This window comes from Humulus lupulus, chromosome 6, assembly GCF_963169125.1.
Source record: "Humulus lupulus chromosome 6, drHumLupu1.1, whole genome shotgun sequence".
NCBI classification, from domain to species: Eukaryota; Viridiplantae; Streptophyta; class Magnoliopsida; order Rosales; family Cannabaceae; genus Humulus; species Humulus lupulus.
Window position 1 is genome coordinate 51,358,969 of NC_084798.1, and position 22,623 is coordinate 51,381,591.

A 22,623-nucleotide genomic window follows, 5' to 3' on the forward strand; every position below is an offset into this window, starting at 1 on the left:
AGCTTTGCCCATCCACTAATAATTCTTAAGCAAACCTGAACCTTCCTCTTCAAACCAGAGGATAACGCCTTTTAGGCCTTCCATTTAATATCCTTTATCCGTCTGTATCCTTATACTGAACCAACACCATTACTCATACGCTAACAAACATCTCTGCGACCTTCAGGGTAGATGGAGGTTTCCAACCCCAGTCATCATCTGCAACCCTCCTGTATTACGATGCCAGGTCTACTAAACCATCCTGAATGCAAACAATCTGAGTTCATCCGCCACTGCTGAATAAACTTCTTAACCCTGAGGTTCACACTCCGAACCAAACCACATCCAGGTCTAAGTAATCACAATATTCATACACACATAGAACATAATAGATATTAATTCACATTTCTATGCACTTAGCTACCAAATTTATTGCGGCCACATTTACTCACACCTTCTCATGCTTCCTATAAATCAATAGACAAGCATAACATATAAATTCAGCTTGGGCAATCACCCACAAGCAATCAATATACAAACCATTGTTCAAATAATCATTCACATGCAACAGCAATGCTGATCATCACGCCTCCATCTCATCATACAATAATAGTCAAGGGCCAGGCCCTATCAGTTCTCCTGCTCCCTATGGTCATACAACATAATACATTCATACTTCGATCAAAAACTTAAGCATACCATCTCATATATTCAATTATAGAACCCTGAGTCGAGCTTGTCTTTAGCGGCAAGTGTACATGTCCAGCCTATCTCCAGGAACCCTTAAACCTAGGACGCTCTGATACCAAGTTGTAACGCCCTGGATAACCAAGACCGTTACACTGTGTGTTTAGAATAGTGCAAGACTTGCTAATCAAGTCATTTAATTCAAAATGTGTTTCTAATGACACAATCAGATTAGGTTAAAAATAATTTTGGTTATAAATGATTAAACTTTATTAAAAACAGATGCTTAATACATGGGATCCCAAATAAGGGTTTAAATAACGTAAATACAAAATTCTTAATTACAAATAAATAACCAAGCCACTCTAATGGCAAAATATACGTTTTAGGTCCCCGTTCCTGTACAATTCCTCGACCGTGGTGGCCGAGCAGCTGACAATGTACACCTCGCCCCCAAAGCTCTCCAACCCATGGTCAACTTGTCTTACCTGCACCATGTAGCACCCGTGAGCCGAAGCCCAGCAAGAAAACATAATATCATAACATAACGATATTAGCAGCTAAACAGTTCGTAGAGCATTATCCAATAATCACAAAGTATTAATCAGTTCCATCAAGCCACAAAATACATTCAAGGCAGCACACTGGTCAATAACCAATAATTCAGCTCCAAATACTCATCAAATTATAGGCAATAATCCACAATAGACATATATCAAGCAGTAACTAGGGTTAATGCCTGCAAACCGTACCCTCTATTTAATTCACTGCCTTTGGATCACTCAGGCCAAGCCCAGTGACATACCCATTGACTCCAGCCAGCTTAACCGAGCTCGGTGATTAATAAGCTGTCCTCGAATACCAGTGTCTGAGCCGCGCCCTGTGCGCAAGTATTGATTTCGGCACCCCTAGGTCGTTTATCACATGTCCCCGTGGCATAATACCACCTCATGACATTTATACAATTATAGGGAACTCTTAGTCCCAACATGTTCACATGGTTTATTACAATCACATAACAATACACTCAGATATAGGGAGCACATAGTCCCAACCTATCCACCTACACAGGTGCAGTTTTCTTACCTTGATTCCAAGTGCTTTAATTAGAAAGGACGACACCCGAGCACAATCCACTTCCCGAGCCCTAGCTTATCACCTAGTCACAACCAAGATAATGGATTCCATTAATATTCAAATATATGCTTTCGTGTACAAAACTAGCTTCCGGGAAGTTAAATCCCACCAAGCACGGTGGTGAGATTGATCCCGAGCACCCTAGGCTAGATCCCCGTACTTAAAAACCTTGAATGTCCAAGTATGCGTCTAAGGGCTGCGGCCCCTAAAGCTTAGCCGCGGCCCTGCCCTCAAAACAGAACCAAGGCCCTCCCTGAAAGAAGACATGCGCCGTGGCCCTTGCCTTAGGCACTGCGGCACTCACCCTTGGCTGAGCCCTCCTAGTTCATCTTCATCCTAGGGCCGCAGCGCTCTAGAACAGAGTCGCGACCCTTCCCTTCAAGCCCAAAATTTCCACCATTTCCAACCTCCAAACCTTACCCAAAATCATCCCAAATCTCCCTATTTCAATATCAATCATTCCCAACACTTTTAAGACCACTTTAACATCATAATTCAACAGGAAACCTAACCTAAAACTCATTGCAATCCATGTTTCAATCTTTGAAACTCAAGAACATCAAACACTAAAACCAACCATACAGAACTCAAATTTAAGCTTCTAAATCATAAATTAAAGTTTACCTCTTCAGCTGAACCCCTTCTCTAAGCAGAATCCCAGCTAGTTCCCAAGTTTCTAGCTTCAATTCAACCTTAAACATCAAAATTATAATTATCTTACTACTCAGAAAAACTCAGAGTTTCTAACCTCAAAAACATAGTTTGATTCTCACCTTGGCTTTGATTAAATGTTCCTTGGATAATCCTTGAGCTAAGCTTTTGAATCCCCACTGAAATCCTCTGAAATCCCAGCTTGAATCCTCCAAATTCCCTCTGCTTTCCTTGTGTTCTTCCTAGTTTCCTTGAGAGAGAGGAGGGAGAGAGAGAAAGAGTCAGTCTAATCTTATTTTCCACTAGCTTATGTTTTAACTAAGTCTATCCTTTATCCCGTTAAGTCAATCCCGAGCCTCGGGGTACCGGAAACGTCCCCGAGGGAAAAATGGTAAAATTCCCCAATATTCCTGCCTAGACTTTCTAACCTCAAATATATCTCCATATATTTATTTTCATAACCTGAAAGTCTAAATAACTACCCGATACCTATAATACCCCTGAATTATGCAAAGTCAACTATTAAGCCCCGTTGTGACTTTTCCCGCTACCTGCTCCCTGGGATCGCCTCGTGCCGATAGTTTCAAATGCACACACATGTACACGCATATATATATATATATATATATATATTTATCTATTTATCCACATAATAATGTGGTCTCAACAATTTATCACACACATTCACATTTATGCCCTAACGGGCCAAAATTACAACTAAGCCCTTACCATCCAAACAGGGCCCGCCTGCTTATCCAGTAACCATATACATACTCTTTTACCATTACTTCTCTTAACCTCCAATCACGCCCTCCCAGCACACTAATCAAGGCCCTTAAGCCTTATTAGTAATTTTGGGTCGTTACATCCTCGTTGACAAAATTCTTGTTCTTTTTTGTCCAATGATACTCCTTCCATTCCTCAATTAGGTTCGGGTTCAACTAATAAAGAAAATGAGAATGTTAGAGAACTTATAAAGTCATACAACTTAATTAAGTTAATATTTCCATTTACTTTTTCATGACGAGTGTTCGCTAATGATTTCGTTCCTTGTGTTGTAGAGTACTTCATTTGGTCTTGGTTTATTTTCTTCTTCATGAAGCGCGCAATAAACTCTGGACTCCTAAAAGCTCACAAATTTGCATCCACTCATCGGAGTTGACATCTTTGGGTGGATTCTTTAGGCCCTCGTCCTAATCATCTGGTTCTTTGTAGAACTTTTTGAAGTGGGCGTGTCACTTAGTTTTCCTATCTTGGTATCTCTAAGTCATCTCACCATCGATACTATCAATGAGGGTGGTATAATTTTGCTGCCCACCTATTTGATAGATGTGCTACAATCAAGAGAAAACATGTTAATCATGCTGGAATTATAATACAATTATTATTAAAGTGAATTCTAAAAATTTTACCTTCACTTTAATATTGACATTGTCCTTATACCGTTTTGGGACACTAGTCCAATCCTGTTAATATCTTGGAACCGCTGATGTGACTTGGGTGCCAAAAAGATGGACAAAAGTAGCATGTTCTGTTCCCACCACCTTGTACGTGATAGGGTCAACCACTATGGGGAGTGGATGTCCAGCTTCTCGCCTTCTGTCGTCTAAATTTTTTCCAGTGGCAGGCCCACGACCTTTTCTCTTTAGTAGAGCTACTGTATTATTTCAAATAAGTGCATCATATAATTTAGTATGTTGTATAATAAGGTCTAATAAAAAATAAATAAAGAATAAAATTTAAAATACCTGACTCACAACTGGATGGGATCGTAGTAGGATCTGGTGGATCTTGACCACCACCATCTCCGCCATGGTATGAAGCTACATCTGCTGACATCTTTAAACTAAATATGACCAAATTTGTTTGTTAGTATGAATATCATATATATATATTATTTATGAATATATAGTTGTAATGACCACATAATTATTATTTAACATTTATTATTACAAATCCACAACATAACAAATCCATAAATCGATAAACATTTTTGATATATTATTATTTAAATATAAAGTTTTTCTTACACAGATACAAAAACTAAGTACAATAGACATTATCATCACTTATCAAATTAACATCTATTAGTGAAACATGATTGGTGTTATCATCATCACTAAGGTCAACAAGTAAATCATCCTCGGCTTCGGCTTCTTCTATGTCTTTGACTTCTTCTTCATCATCATTATTAAAATCATCGGTATCTTGAGCAGTCGAATAAGGTCGAGGGACAATGCCTATGAATGTTGATGGTTGATTAGATTGTTGAACAACCAACTCCCCGAGCTCAACAGTCAATATGAAATTGAATGAGTTTGTGTCATGTACAACATCAATATCAGCAATCTGATCAGAACTGTCTGGAATATCCCAAACTTGCTTATGATTCACTTCTTCAACAACTTTCCAAGCTCGACCTCTAAGTAGATCATCGAGATAATAAACATGTTTAGCTTGGCTAGAAAGTATGTACGGTTCACCTTTATACCATTAACCGCTCACATTTCTACTGGTGACATTATTTTCAGTAATTTTTTTTCGGGTCCACGTTGAACCATTTACATCGAAACAATACCACGGAATATACACCAGTATAAGATACCTCCAATATCTCTTCAAGTTGTCCATAATAATTAAAACCTTCTATCCCAGCAACACACACTCCACTATTTTGTGTAATACGATTTTGATCTCGATCGTGTGTAATATATTGAACCGCATTAACTATACATGCTTGATAGGAGTACGCCAAAAGGTCAGACCCAGATGCTAAAGCTAGCAACTCATCCCCATTCTCTAATGACCCGATCTGGTGCAAGTCATATATCTAAATATACAAAAACATATGATAATAAGAAACTTATATTTCCATATAACAACAAAGAATGTCATAGGTATAAATTACCTTCTCGTGAAACCAGGAATGAAACTCTTTTTTGTTCAAAATGTTATGATCGCCCAATGGATCCCTCTGTTTGATCTCATGAAGGTGTTCGCTATTGATTAATATAGTGTTACAGTTCAAAGAAGTTACATTAAAAACAACATAAAAAAAAAGATAATTAAATTAACCTACTCCATATAGACTTCAAGTTCATAAGAATTCTCCAATATGAACCACTCAGCTATATTCCGAGTCTTTTCGTCTAGAGGCACTTGAAATCCCTTACTCAATGGATGACATTGAGATTGAAATAAAGAAAGGTAGCGTGGAACATAAACTATATCCGCATTTCGATCCGGACGATTAAATTTGGTTTCCACGCCTTTGAAATACATGGAACAAAATGTTAAAGCCTCATCTGCCACATATCCTTCAGCTATGGACCCTTCAGAATGAGCTTTATTCCTGATGTAGTTTTTTAATTTTTTTCATGTATCTTTCAAAATGATACATCCATCTCATAAATACCGCCCCACCCAATAAAGACTCTTCTGGCAAATGCAAGACCAAGTGTATGATTATGTCAAAAAAAGCTGGAGGAAAAATCAACTCTATTTTGCATAAGATGTGAATGACCTCCCTTTGAGCTTTCTCCATATCATTTACATTCAAGGTCCACGAACGTAATTGTCTGAAGAAGCATAGTTCCATTATGGTGCGTGATATAGATTCTAGAAGAAAATGGCAGATACCCACAAGAAGTAATCGTTGCATTATCATATGAGAGTCGTGTGACTTCAACCGAATGATATTTGAGTCATTATCAGTCACTTTCTTCTTCAAGTTTGAACAAAAACTATCTGGCAGTTTAAGACCTTTTAGAAATAGAAGAAATTCTCGCCTATCTTCAGAAGTCAACACATAAGGAGCATGTGATTTCATTAACTTTTTATTCTGTTCTTTATATATACACAATGCGTCCCTAACTCCCATATTCTTCAGATCATGTCTTGCATTAGTAGTGTCTTTAGACTTATCGTTATCCAAGATAGTACCGAGGACACTGACACATAAATTATTCTCAACATGCATAACATCTATGTTGTGTTTGAACTCGTTCGTACTTCAGTAGTCAAGTTCATAAAAGATGTTTTTTTTTTCCTCCATTTCCTATCCTCCACACCGCTTTTTCGTTTCAAACCTCCAAGCTTCTCATTTTTCCTTGAGACTTGAGGTGGTAGGGCATGAACTTGATCGAAGATATCTTGATAAGTAAACTTTCTTGGAGGACGTCTTCTCTCAACTTTTCTGACGAATTGAGTATCCTTTCTCCACCGATGATTATTGGCCAAGAATCGTCTATGACCAACATAAGATGTCTTACCAATCACTCAGATAGTGGATGTGTCTTTGTTGCATGTAGGACAAGCCTTGCAACCCTAACCACTCTATCCAGACAAACTACTTCGAGCAGGAAAATCGTTCACTGTCCACAAAAGGGTCGTACACATCTTTAATATGTTGTTGTTTCTACCATCCCTAGTTTCCACCCCATTAATCCACAGCTCTTTCAACTCCTCCACCAATGGCCTCAAAAATACATCCATGTCCTTACCTGGTGATTTTGGCCCAGAAATAAGAAGAGTGAGCATGAAATAATGGTCCTTCATACAAAGCCAAGGTGGCAAATTATAGTTCGTCAAGACAACAAGCCACATGTTGTACGATAAACTCATGTTGCCGAATGGATTAAACCCATCGGCAGCCAAGCCCAGACAATCATTTCTAGGATCTCTTGCAAAATCAGGATGTTTGGTGTCAAAATCCTTCCATGCTAACCCATCAATCGGATGACCTCATCCGCTCTTCTTTCGATCTCCCAGTATGATGCTAGCATCTCTTCCACTGTTTTCCTTGAACTGCACAATTTGTTTAATCGGGGAATTAACAGAAAATAACGCATCACCTTATGCAGAACCTTTTCCCTTTATTCTTCTCATTTATCCACCTGCTACTCCCGTACACTGGATATGAATCTTTAGTTGCATGCTCATTATAAAATAAGCAGCAATCATATCTACACACATGTATTGATTGGTATCCCAACCCTAATTTACTCAATTTTTTTCGCCTCGTAGTTTGATGCTGGAATTTTGTTTTCCTTCAGAAATGCAAACATTAATAACTTAAAAATTCATCAAATGTGTTGTTCGGTATCTTCCCCCTCACTTTCAATTGCATCAACTTAGCTTAAAAAGTTCAGCGATGATATCCAATCACAATCCGGATACAACTCAACCTAAATCTCTTCGAATAACTCATCATAGTAATGACCCATTCCACTGTTAGCTTCTTCAGAATTGTTCGATAAAAAAATCGTCAATGATGTCTTGCATCTTATCTACGGGCTCATTCTCATCCACCCCTTCTTCATCAATATCTTCTTCTACTTCCCCATGGTAAATCCACTATACATAACTCTGTTGGAAACCCCGATCGAATATATGTGGTTGAACGACATCCAAAGTATGCAGTCTAAGATTCATTCATCTAACGCATGGACATCTTATTCTCCCATCACAATCTTTGTGTTGTGACACCTTATTCATGAGAGTTTGGAGACCAATCCAAAAAGCATCACATGCACGATTTCTCAATTTTGTCCAACTATTATCAATCACCATCTACAGTAAATAATAAAAAAAAAAATTGTTATAAGAAATAATAACAATTTTTTTGTTATTAGAAATAAAAATATTTTTTTTGTTATAAGAAATAAAAGCAATTTTCTTTATTCTTAGAAATAATAACAACTTTTTTTTTATAAAGTCACTACCCAGACCCCCGACCCTATAAAGACCCTATCCCAACCCTGTAAAGACACTATCCTGACCCCCGACCCTAGACCCTAAAAAGACCTTATCCCGACCCCCGACCAACCAAAGACCTTATCCCAACCCTATAAACACCTTATCCCGACCCCCGACCCTATAAAGATCCTATCCCGACCCTATAATGACCCTATCCCGACCTCCTACCCTGTAAAGACCCTATCCCAACCCTATAAAGACCCTATGCTGACCCCGACACTATCCCGACACTATAAAGACCCTATCCCGACCCCGACATCATCCCGACCCCCGACCCTATTAAGACCCTATCCCGACCTGACCCCGACCATATAAAGACTCTATCCCGACTCCTGACCCTATAAAGACTCTATCTTGACCCCCGACCATATAAAAGACCTTATCCTGAACCCGACCCTATCCTGACCCTATAAATCTACAAAAAAAATTGGGCAACATCTCCTTTATACTAATGACCTAGCCATTTGTAAATATTTAAAAAAACACAATTCAAACAACACACAATAATTTCTTATATCTCCACACCACACAAAAATTTCACAGAACCTACTTCACTATGGATGAATTTTTAGGATATTTAAACGCCTCTAAAAGTAGTAAATTATAATAATAATAATAATAATAATAATAATAATAATAATAATAATAAATAATTAAATAAGAGACACATACCAAATAATAAAACATCCAAAAGAAAACATTCCAAATGAGAAGGCTCCAAAATTTACTCCTATTTATTTTCTCCAAAATAGAAAACAAAGTTAGTAAAATAAAAAAAAATATTATAACACATATAACATATACACATACATATTTATATACTTATATAAACAAGCACATACATATTTATATACTTATATATATACACATACACATAAACACATATATAAACACACATACATATATATATATTTATAAACATACACAATCATATAAATATATATATACATAAATACACACATATAAACATATACATATATATATTTATACACACATATATACACATATAAACATACGGCCACACATATATATATTTATTTATACACACATATATATAAACACATAAACATATATATATATATATTTTTATAAAAACATATATTTATGTATATAAAAACTTAAAAAAATAACACATATATATAATTATATTTACCTCCGAGGTGGCGTGCGACAAGGTGACGGGGCAGGAAGGCGCTGTGGGTGGGGGGTTGGGGACGGGGCGACGGGTGGGTGGCCAAGGGTTAGGAGGCACTGTGAGAGAGATAGAGAGAGGGGGGGGGGGGGGCAGGGCAGCGAGTGGGTGGGGAGCTTGGAGGCACTGCGGGAGAGACAGGGGGAGAAAGGGGCATCGGCTGAGGGCTGGGGAGGCACTACAGGTGGGGCTAGGAGGCGCTGCGGGTGGGTCAGGGTTGGGGAGGCGCTACGGGTGGCAGCTGATGAGAGAAAGAGAGTTATGCGAAATGAAGAGGAAGGGTTCTGAGGGGAGTTATTGGGGTGACTATTAGTGGCGACACGTATCGCCGGTAATAGTTGTAATGCCCCAAATTCCCTAATGAGGTTTAATGGTTGGATTTGGAGGCCGAGAGTGCCATAATTGATTTATTACGCCATTAAATGATTATATGCATGTTTATGTGAATTATATTATAATATGATGATAAATGCATGCATGTGGATCCACATTTCATCATAGGGGCATTTTGGTAATTTGGCCAGTTGAGGGCATAATTGTATATTTGTAAGCATGTTGGTGAACTATTGTTGAGGCCACATATTAATGTGGATTTGTTCGAGCCATTTGGCATGAGACGATCTTTGAGTGCAAGTTAGCGATTTGGTCATAACGGGATTAAGTTCGGGGCTCGGGGTGAGTCTCGGGGTAATTTGGTGATTAGAACGTTGCCGGGAATTAAAGGGTAACAAGATATGAATTATTTGTATTTGAGAATTTTGGGAATAACGAGAATTAGAGGGTGTTAATTATCATTAGCGAAATATGCGAGAAATGATGGTTTTACCCTTGGGAGCCTTTAAAGGATTTTAAATATCTTAGGGGAAATTTAGTCTTTTCACCCTAGGATATGCATAAGCCATTGAAGGTTGTGGAAGTTTAGCCAAAACAGAGCACCATTCTCTTTCTCCTGTACATCATTTTCTCTTCATTTTCTTCTTGGATTTTTGAGCTTCTTTTGAGGATTCAAGCTAGGGAAGTAGACCATGAGGGCTTAGGATTGTGTTCCACCAATGAAGAGGGTTCTAAACTGAGCTTGAGGTGAGGTTCTAGCCATTAAAACTCTGATTTGCTCTATTTTCATTTTGGATTTTAGCTTGGTTTTCTAGAGTTGATAATGGGAATTGATGGGAGTTTTTGGCTAGGGTTACTTGGGTTAGGATGCCTAGGACATGTGTGGATGGTTTTTGGGTTCATTTGGGACTTTAAATGAGGATTGGAAGCTGGTATTTTAGGTTGGGAATGGAGGTGTTGAAGGATGAGAAAACCAGGGTTGAAAACCCTGGTTGTAGCGCTACAGCGCTAGCCAGAAGGTTTCCCATTCTGCCTATAGTGTTGGGGCGCTAGGGGGGTAGCGCTACCCTGCTTTTCCAAATTCTTGTTTTAGGAATTTTTGAGGGTTTTTGGCTTGGGGTTTCAATTCCTAAGGCTTGGGATCGAATCTACTCACCGTTTGGGTACAATTTGAGGTCCCGGCAGTGAGGTTTAGGTCATGACCCTTTTTATTGTTGATTTTCATTAATGGAAGTTATAATTGGTTATGGCTAGGTGACCGCTAAGGAATCAAAAAGTCGATCGTTCTCAAGGGTCGTTCTTTTACTATTTCTTGCTCGAACTAGAGGTTAGAAATATGCACCCCATATGTGACATGCATGGTTATTATTGAGGCATGTTGAATGTTTAAGTGTGGACATTGATTGCATATCAAATGCTTAGAAAATCTTGCTCACTTGTGCATGGCACTGACTAATTAGTCAGAATTGGCAATGGTGTCAATATTAACAGTGAAGCCGTGACTCACTAGTCAAGTTCGGCAGTAGTACTAAGCACTGGTCATATGGTATTGACTAATAAGTCAAGAATGGTCTTAGCTTGTTTAACGCAAGCTAACAAAGATTAGATCTAATCGACATCTGCATTGAATGACTCATCATGAGCATTAATGCTGGACCGACCTCAAGTTCGATGAAAACTAAAAGTGCTTGTCTAGCCTATGGCTAGTCACTTAGAGCCAGGGCCAGAAAGCCCAGGTGACTGCATTGTCACATGGCTATGGGTGTTGAGCCCCGTAGTGACTACTCATCAGTCACTCATTTGTTTAAGCTAGTGACTACTCATCAGTCACTCATCTGGTTTAAGCTAGTGACTACTCATCAGTCACTCATCTATTTAAGCTAGTGACTACTCATCAGTCACTCATCCGTTTAAGCTAGTGACTACTCATCTGATTAGGGCTATAAGCCCCATCATTGTTAAACAGAACCTTAAAGTGTTATTCACTCATCTGTTGAGGGTTATAAGCTTGTATGATTATCATGATCATCATTTGATATTATTTACATGCAGTAATGAGTTTTCTTGCTGGGCTTTGGCTCATGGGTGCTATGTGGTGCAGGTAAAGGGAAAGAAAAACTCACCTAGCCTTGAGTGGAGAGCTTAGGTGGTGATGTGTACATATGTGGCCGCTTGACCACCACGGCCAAGGAGTTTCTCGGAGGAACTAGGGGGTTAACCCTATTTTTGTCGCTTTGGTCAGTGGGTTGTAATTTTACACTGTAATGACCATTTTGTATTGTAAATAACGTGTAAATGTTTTTATGGGCCCATGAATAGTTTTATATTTTAAATAACATATATTCTTTCCTTTTTTATTGGTTTTTCACCTTACCCTATTAATAACACCTAGATGCACGTTTATAACCAAAGAACTCGATTAGCAAGTTAAGCACGGTTCAAAGATCACAGTAACAGTCTTGGAGTAACCAGGGCGTTACAATAGTCGTTACTAATGTTTTTATTTTTTAAAAACGTGGTGACTATTAGTGGGGACGCATGTCACCGCTAATAATCATCTAAAAAAATCTGGTGGGGAAATTCCCCCATTTCTTTTGTTTATTTTTGAATTTATTAGTGGCGACACAGTTGCCGCTAATGTAAAAAAAGTCACCGCTTATAATTTTGTAAATTTAAAGAAAAAAACCATTTTGATATTAGCAGTGAACATGCTTTGTTGCCGCAGATATTGGCATTATTATCGGCTACTTTTGGTCGCTGCTAATACTGTCGCCACTAAAGGGAATTTTTCTTGTAGTGTTTAAATAGTAGAAGTAAAGTTTTCGAAATGAGAAGAAATAATCTCTTGTAAAGATAACTAAGGATTTTGAGACTTAACCAATCCCAAATCCGCTCGAGTTACTTTAAAAGTTGATTTTTACCATTTTTAAGTTAAGGGTCCAATTTCCCTTCATTTAAAAAATAACGTAAAAAGAGATCCTAGGTTATGGATGAAAATGGTAAGAATGAGAGTTTGGTTTTTGTATAATCTTTAAGAGAACGGGATAACATTGTCATATATTATTTGTAAAGGGGGAAAAAAGCAGTATTTTGGTAAATGATAGAAAACAATAAACTTTCGTGAGAGGACGACAAGTTTGTATTTTTCTAAGATAGGAGTTGAGTAGAACTCATTTTTTCAAAAACAAAATACGAGTTATCCGATAAGAGAGTTCTCTAGTTAATGAATATTAAGATGCATGGTATGGAGAGTGTGTTGCGGTGAGGCTGATTTTCTCATGTTAATGTAAAGATTGAAACGAAATCTGGCCTTATACACTGTAAGGTGTATTAGAGGCTATAGTATAAATCCTCTATGAGAGTGTTATTGCATGTAGCTATCATAGAATATTAGCTATAAGAGTATGCCTTAGTTTAATCTGAGTACACTGTATTAATTACAAGAATTGGGAAAGGGAAAATGAATAGCGATGTTAAAGATCCAGCTGAGAGCTAAGGAGTCCAAGTAAGTTAGTCTTTCTCTTCCTAGGCTACAACATGAATATACTAGTGTGTGCTTGTAGTAATAGATTACACTAGTTTTGTTTGGGTCATTAAGACCAGGGTATGCTTATTGCCTACTCTTGCAATGCTTTGGCATTCTACGACTAAATGGTAAGTAGGTTCGGGTTGGAGCCAAAAACCTAACGTAAAATAGTCCGGGTTAGAGCCAAGACATGGTAAGTATATAGTCCAGGTTGGATCCAAGACATGGTAAGTATTTTGTCCGGGTTGAAGCCAAGACAATGGTAATATAGTCCGGGTTGGAGCCATGGCGATGTTAATATGGTCCGGGTTGGAGCCAAGACAATGGTAATATAGTCCGGGTTAGAGCCAGGACAATGGTAATATTTTCCGGGTTGGAGCTAGGACATGGTAAAAATATAGTCCTGGTTGGAGCCAAGACAATGGTAATATAGTCTGGGTTGGAGCCAGGACATAAATGTTGGAACTGGGTTTAGGCCTGGTTATCATGATACGTGTAACGTTGTTTGCTAGGTACTATCAAAGTATTTTATTCTTATTTGGCTATTGTTTGAGAATTGTATGATAGGGTTGAGATTTATCCAATACCTTAATGATCAGTAGTGATAACTACCTTAGGACAACTCGTTACTGGTTTTAGTATATTTGTGTGCACGGCTATTCTGACTAAGCATTTTCGCTTACCTAATTGTTTCATGTTGTAGGTAAGTGCAAAATCAAAGTGGAACAATGAGCGCCAGATTCTGCTTGTTGATATGTATATGTGGCCCGACCTTGGGAGGTTTTTGATGGAACACCATTATGAAAAGAAACGCTGGGAGCTTGTCATTTCTTTTATGACATTTGATTTGCTTTAACTCTGTAAAAGAGTAGTTGTAATTCTGTTTGCTAAGCTAAAAGTGTGTGCACACAATCTTTTAAATTTTTTTATTATATGGATTTTCGGTATAATGAGTTAAAAGTAAAAAGTTTTAAATTTCCGCATGATTTGGTCTTGTATGTTTAGGGTTGTCACAAGTGGTATCAGAGCTCGAGTTGAGCCGATTCTGTAGACAAACCCACATGTACATTTTGTAAGATAGACCGGCACTCACTGTAAGTACTGTCTTTTCATATCTGTTTCCCTTGCTTTCTTTTATTTACCTTGATTTTATAAATTGTAGGTTATGGATGATAAACCTAAGATAGGTGACCCTGTGATAGAGAACCTACCGATGACCCTTACACATATCGATTACTATAGACTCTTTAACAACTAGAATCCTTGACGCTTCGAGTACGATCAACGACATCGATGTGTCATTTTGCAATGGACGCATTACATGACAAAATTCTTTGATATGGCCAACATACCCGAGCGACAGAGAGTGCGATATGCCGGCACTTATCTGAGAGGCTTGGCACGGATATGGTTTCATCGCAGACGTTGGCAGCTGGTTTGTAACACATGGGATGATTTCTGTATTGGGATCAAGCTAGTGTTTTGGGCACGAATTAGCCTGTCTCCATTGTTGATAACATACCTCGAGGCAGGGCGGTAGAGACAAAGGAGGATCCCGAGCTGTCGGACAAGTATATCGACTTAGAGTTGGATATTCTGATGGATAGGATAGATTAGGTTTTCCTATGAAAGTCTTGTTGATACTTAGGTAAAGACTTGGAAAACCTACTAGGTTGTAGGACTTTTGTATAATTGTAGCAAGCGTATGTAGAAAGCCCGCGCATAGTTAGGATTCTCTTTTGTATTTACTTTTGTGCTAACTAAAACTGTATAGCATGATTTGTCATGATCATTTTGTATTGCTAGAGTATAGCCTTGATTTCTTTGACTATCTATTTTGAGTTGAATCGTTATGATTTTCTTTTTCTTATCTTTTCCTTCTGTATGGGAAACTAGTATACTCCAATGTTTTAAACAATTTTGTATAAAGGCACGTGATAGCTTCTAACACTCGAGCTAGGGGAGGACGAGTTGTTAATCGACCAGACACAGCCGAGAGAGCGGTCATTGACCAAGATGTAGGTCATGGTCGAGGCAGAGGAAGGTGTAACGACCCAAAATTACTAATAAGGCTTAAGGGCCTTGGTTAGTGTGCCGGGAGGGCATAATTGGAGGTTAAGAGAATTAATGGTAACAAAGCATGAATATGGGTATTGGATAAGTAATGCGGGCCCTGTTTGGATGGGAAGGGTGTTATTGTAATTTTGGCCTGTTAGGGCATAAATGTGAATGTGTGTGATAAATCGTTGGGACAACATTATTATGTGGATAGATAGATAATTGTTTATGTGTGTACAGGTGTGTGCATTTGTAACTATCGGCACGAGGCGATCCTAGGGAGCAGGTAGCGGGGAAAAGTCACAACGCGGCTTAATAGTTGGCTTTGGATAAGTCAGCGATATTATAGGTATCGGGTAGTTATTTAGACTATCGGGTTATGAAAATAAATATATGGAGATATATTTGAGGTTAGAAAGTCTAGGTGGGAATATTGGGGAATTTTACTGTTTTGGTCTCGGGGACGGTTCCGGCACCCCGAGCCTTGGGAATTAACTTAGCAAATAAGATAAACTTAAGGAAACCCCTAGAGGAAAATAAACCAACTCTTTTTCAGCTCTATACTCTACTCTCTCTTAAGGAAAAACAAGGCAAAAGGAACACTTAAATCTAAAGGGAAAAAAGCTGGGAATTTCTGGAAATTGAGGCTGGATATTTGGGGCTTAGTTCAAGAATCATCCAAGGAATAGAATCAACACTAAGGTAAGCATTGAATCTTCTTTTCTATGATTATAAATTTTGGGTTTTGGTTTGGTTTTGAGCTAAACATGGTTTTGATGTTTAAAGACAGAATTAAGGAGGAAAGCTTGGGTTAGCTTGGTTTTGGCTTGGTGAAGTGGTTCAGCAGAAGAGGTAAGTTTCAATTCATGGTTTAGTGGTTTTAATCTGAGTTTGAATGGTTAGTTTGAGTGTTTGAGGTTCTTGAGTTTCAGAAGTTGGAGATGGGGTTCTAGTAGGTTGTTGGGCCATAATTCTGTTGAATTATGCTGTTTAAATTATGCTAAGAGTGTTGGTAATGATTGATAATGAAATAGAGAGCTTTGGGATGGTTTTGGGTAAGGTTTAGAGGTTGGAAATGGTGGAAATTCTGAGCTCGAAGGGAAGGGCCACGACTCTGTTCTAGTGCACTGCAGCCCTAGGTTGAAGATAAGCCAGGAGGGCTCGGCCAAGGGGGAGCGTCGCGGCGCCCAAGGCAAGGGCCGCAGCGCGTGTCTTCTTTTAGGGAGGGCCTTGGTTCTGTTAAAGGGTAGGGCCGCGGCTAAGCTTTAGGGGCCGCAGCCCTTAGACGCATACTTGAATGTTCAAGGTTTTAAAGTACGGGGATCGAGCCTAGGGTGCTCGGGATCAATCTCACCACCGTGCTTGGTGGGATTCGACTTCCCGGAAGCTAGTTTTGTACATGAAAACCCATATGTGAATATTATTGGAATCCATTATCTTGGTTGTGACTAGGTGATAAGCTAGGGCTCGGGAATGGATCGTGCTCGGGGGTCGTCCTCTCTAATTAAAGCACTTGGAATCAAGGTAAGAAAACTGCACCTACGTAGGTGGATAGGTTGGGACTAAGTGTTCCCTATATTTTTTTGTATTGCTGTGAGAGTATGTTGGGACTAAGAGTTCCCTATAATTATATGAATTACTATGAGAATATGTTGGGACTAAGAGTTCCCTATAATTATATGAATGTCATGAGGTGGTATTATGCCACGGGGACATGTGGTAACGACCTAAGGGTGCCGAAATCCACACTTGCGCATATGGCGTAGCTCAGACACTGGTATCCGAGGACAGCTTATTATTCACTGAGCTCGGTTAAGCTAGCCAGAGTCAGTGGGCATGTCACTGGAGTTGGCCTAAGCGAGCCAAAGGCAGTGAGTTAAACAGAGGGTGCGTCCTGCGGGCATTAACCCTAGTTATTGCTTGATATGTGTTTATTGTGGATTATTGTCTGTGACTTAATGAGAATCTGGAGCTGGATTAATGGTTATTGTTCAGTGTGATGCTTTGAATGAATTTTATGGCTTGATGGAACCGAATAGTATTTTGTGGTTATTGGACTATGCTCTATGAACTGTTAGCTGTTAATACTGTTATGTTATGATATTATGTTTTCTTGCTGGGCTTCGGCTCACAGGTGCTACATGGTGCAAGTAAGACAAGTTGACCATGGGTTGGAGAGCTCTGGGGGAGAGGTGTACATTGTCAGCAGCTCGGCCACCACGGTCTAGGATTTGTACAGGAACGGGAACCTAAAACGTATATTTTGCCATTAGAGTGGCTCGGTTATTTACTTGTAATTAAGAATTTTGTATTTACGTTATTTAAACCCTGATTTGGGATCCCATGTATTAAACATCTGTTTTTAATAAAGTTTAATTGTTTATAACCAAAATTCTTTGAAACCTAATCTACTTGTGTCATTAGGAACACATTTTGAATTAAACGACTTGATTAGCAAGTCTTGCACTATTCCAAACACACGGTGTAACGGTCCTGATTATCCAGGGCGTTACAGAAGGGGTTGTGGCCGAGGGAGAGGCCGCACACAAAGAGCACAACCTAAACCAAATCTGGTAACTCAGATAGAGGATCTGAGAAGGAGTGTGCATGGGCAGAATGTGGTCGAGGGGTGCGAGGCATTGATGCAAAGATTTCCAAAAGCACCACATAACCCCACACCCCCAACACCCTGGGAAGACGTTCCCGAACAATAGGAATTCCCGGCACAAGAAGACCCATTGGTGGGAGAAAATCCACCAGCTGATGCATCAAGAATGGAACAGCCAAAACCGATCTCTGAATGGTTTAGAAGGAAAATCCCCCTGTATTCGAAGGAACTTCGGATGCCCTGGTGGTGGAAGAATGAGCTAGTGTGTTGGAGAGAATCTTTGATTTTGTGGCAGCTACCGAGAAGGAAAATGTAATCTGTGTTGTGTATATGTTGAGGAAGGACGCCTGCATCTGGTGGGATATTCCTAGGAAGTGGCGTGATGTTGCACAGATGGAATGGGAAAAATTCCTGACCCTGTTCAATGCCAAGTACTACAACCAGACGGTGACAAAACGGAATGTGGTTGAGTTCGCCAACCTAGTCCAAGGTTCATCTAGCATACAGGAGTACACGCACAAGTTTAACCGACTCTTAAGATTTTCTCCGGATCTGGTAAACACTGAAGCCAACCGGGTACGCAAATTCATGAAGGGGTTAAAAAAGAGAGATAGCTCAGTTTGTGGATACCGGGAAGATCAGTCCAGATACTTATGATGAAGCTGTAGAGCGAACAATCCGCCAAGAATCCTGGTTAGTACAAGAAATGAAGGAGACCTACAAAGTTGAAGAACGAGCATATGTTCCAAATGACCAAGGAAGATATTCTAACAATCAAAGCAGACCTTCTGGAAGGTTTGTGTAATGACCCAAATTTGCTAATAAGGCTTAGGGCCTTGATTAGCGTGCCTGGAGGGCAATAGGTGAATTATGGATATAATATGTGAATTTATGTGAATATGTGATAGAGAGTCATGTTTAGTTGAATTAAATATGCATGTGGGCCCCTTTTGGATATTAGGGGTATGTTTGTGATTTTAGCCCGTTGAGGGTATAAATGTGATAAATGTGATATGTTTGTGATATATATCTGTGTAGCACGATCCGAGACAGTCCTAGGGAGCAGTTAGCCAGAAAGTCACAACGGGGTTGAGAATCCGACTCAGGGCGAGTCGAGGGGTATTTTGGGTGTTAGATGTATTATGGGGTTATCGAGTTATGGAAATAAATATTTGGAGATATATTTGAGGTTAGAATGTCTAAGAGGGAATATTGGGGAAATTTACCATTTTGCCATCGGGGACGTTTTTGGCACCCCGAGCCTTGAGGTAACCTTAAAGCTTAAGTTAAATAAAACAAAGCCTAGGAAGTTTTTAGAAACTTAGAAATCGACTCTTTCTCCCTCTCTTGAAGCTGTCCTCTCTTCATCTTTCTCTAAGGCATATCAAGGGAAAACTTGGTGAAGCTAACTTGAAGCTAAGGAATTCAGCTGGGATTTAGGGGAGCTTGAAGCTTAGAGCTTAGGAAGCTGGTTCAGAGATTCAATCCAGCAAGGGTAAACTTTCAATTATAAGGATTAAGTTTGGAATTTCTGCTGGTTTTCATAGAGTATGCAAGGTTTGGAATCTAGCACAGGTTTTGATTGTTTGATGGGTGTGGGAATTGGTTCTTGAGGTTTTTGGTATGTTCAGGTTGCATAAATATGAATTCAGGGTTTAATTATGAGGTTGGAGGTGATTTTGGAGGTGTTGGCTCGGAGGATATGCAGGGAAAAATAGTGTCTTTTTGGGTTTGTAGGCGAGGGTCGCGGCCCTAGGAGGGGCATGCCACGGCCCGTGTGCATGCGAGGCCTTGGGAGGCCATGGTGCTCGAGGCACGCCGTGGCCCTTGTGTGTTTTAGGGAGGTGTTAGCCTCTGTTTTGAGGCTAGCTGCGACACTTGTGGGGTTGGGCCACGGCCCTAGTTCAAAGTGCAGGGTGACTTTAGGGTTTTGATTTGGGAACCTATTTGCTAAGGCTCGGGATGGATTTTATCACCCGGATTGATAGGATTCAAGGTCCCGGAGATTAGAATTGTAACTCAAAGCTATGTAATGGATTAGAACTTGATGAATGAATATTGTTAATGTGTTGTGACTAGGGTCTCGACGAGGCTCAGTTCAGGGGACTGTGCTTGGGATATCGATGCTTGGAGAGTTTGGGACTCAGGTAAGGAAACTAGTGTTCCCATAGAGCTTGTATGCAGGGTAGAGCCCTATATGATTGTATTGCAAGGCGTAGCCCTTTGATTGAATTTGTTCATGTTCAGTATATGCTTTATTATGCTATGAATGCAAATGTGTGAATGTTCGGCAAGAGCAGGGAACGGCGCAGGCCGGGAACAGCGTTAGGCACGTGGAGTGCAAGGCCGAGTGCGGCAAGGGGCCGGGAGCAGCGTTGAGCACGTGGAGTGCAAGTTGCCAGGGCAAGACCCTAAAGGATACCTGGGATATCCTCATGGTGTGGGCCGCGAACCCAGGGCCTGGTAAAGCGCCTGGGATGGCATGGCCGTATGTGCTTAGCCTATTGATGGCCTATTTATATGCTGAGTGTTTGTTATGCATATGTTTTCTGCTTGTAAGGGTTTTCTTGCTGGGATTCGGCTCACGGGTGCTCTGTGGTGCAGGTAAAGGCAAGGGGAAAGTCGACCAACCATGAGTACGAAGAGCGTGAAGCGGAGCGTACATGTTTGGCCTGCATGGCTGCCACAGCCAGTGGTTTTGAGAGATGATTGTATTAAAACCTAGATTTTGTCGTCTAGTCAACTTGGTTTGTACTTATATGTTGTAAATATTTCTAAACAGTATTTTGGGATCCCAAGTGTCATGGACATTATGTTTTTCAGTAATTGAAATTATTTTCGAAGTTTATTAATCTGTTTATGATTTAACTACACTTTTGACATAAAACCTCGATTAGCGAGTTGAAAGCACATTTTAAACTCACATAGTAACGGCTCTAAGGAAGTAGGGCGTTACAGTTTGCATACAGAGGCAATAGAAGTCTTGGGATGACCAATACTCTAGGAAAGTCTCGGTTTTCCAATGGTTGAAATAATAAATGAAGAATGGAGCGACCAAGCCAAAGTTTGAACTTCAACAAGCAGCCAAGAAGAGAAACAACTATTGACCCCAATGCAATAAATACAACTGACACCACCCAGGCGAGTGTAACAATAGTAATTGCTTTACTTGTGGAAAACCTAGACATTTCTCTTGGCACTGCTTGAATCTTGGTAAGAAGGAAGGGAAAGACAAACCAAAGACAATTGGAGTAGCACCGCGAGTTTATGCACTCACCCAGGGTGTTAAAGGAGTTGGGACTTCCGACATGGTGTCAGGTCAACTTCCTGTGGCTAATAACTCAGCATATGTATTGATGGACACTGGTGCATCCCATTTTTTTAATCACTGCATCTTATGTTCATAAGATAGATAGGAAGCTTGAGTCTATGGAAAATGTATGTGGTGTATCCTTACCTTCAGGGGAGGATATGATGGTATAGTCTTGGGCTAGAGTCGTACCAGTCTAAGTAGAAGGTTGAGAGTTGACCGTGGATTTGCTAATTTTAGATTAACATGAGTGCGATGTTATTTTTGGTATGGATTGGCTAACCAAATATGGGGCAGTGGTGAATTGCAACGAAGAAAGGTGACTTTTAACCCACCGGGGGATGGACTGTTCGTGTTCCAAGCCACAACCCGAGAGAAGAATTTCTCTATGATCTCCACCTTGAAGGCTAGGAAATTACTAGATGATGGATGTATCGGCTACCCGGCGAACGTAATAGGCAAGGATAGGGTGTCTAAGCAACAACCAACTAGGGTAGCAGTGGTGTGCAAAGTTCCAGAAGTGTTTCCTGAGGATCTACCAAGGAAGGATACCCCCTGATCGGGAAGTTGAGTTGGAAATTGAGTTAATTCCAGGAACCGCCCCTATTTCAAAGGCACCGTACCGGATGGAACTGGTGGAGCAAGAACTGCAAGCGCAGTTACAAAACTACATGGATAAAGGATTTATACGACCGAGTTAGTCTCCATGGGGAGCCTCGATATTATTCGTGAAAAGATAGATGACTCCATGAGAATGTGTATAAACTACCGTGAACTCAACAAAGTGACAATCGGGAATCGATACCCATTGCACATAATTGAAGATCTATTCTATCAACTGCAGGGAGCATCGATATTCTCGATGATCGACCTGAGATCCGGATACAACCAGTTGAAGGTCAAGGAATCAGATATTCCCAAGACCGCATTCTGAACTCAAAATGGCCACTACAAGTTCATGGTTATGTCTTTTGGACTCACCAATGTGCCCGTGAAATTCATGGATCTTATGCATAGGGTACTGGGTGAGTATCTGGACCAATTCGTTATCGTGTTTATAGACGATATACTTTTATACTTGCGAAACCAAGAAGAACACGCGCGAGCACCTGGAGCTGATATTACAACGATTACGCGAGAAAAAGTTGTACGCCAAATTCTCTAAGTGAGAATTTTGGCTGACTCAAGTAAGTTTCCTAGGGCATGTGGTGTCAGGAGACAAAATTGCAGTCGTTCCAGCCAAGAACAAAGTTGTGAAACAATGGAAGGCCCCAAAGAACGCACAAGAAGTTTGTAGTTTCTTGGGCCTGGCAGGGTATTATATGCGCTTGATGGAGGGTTTCTCCAAAATAGCGATGCCTATGATCGCACTGACCTAGAAGAGT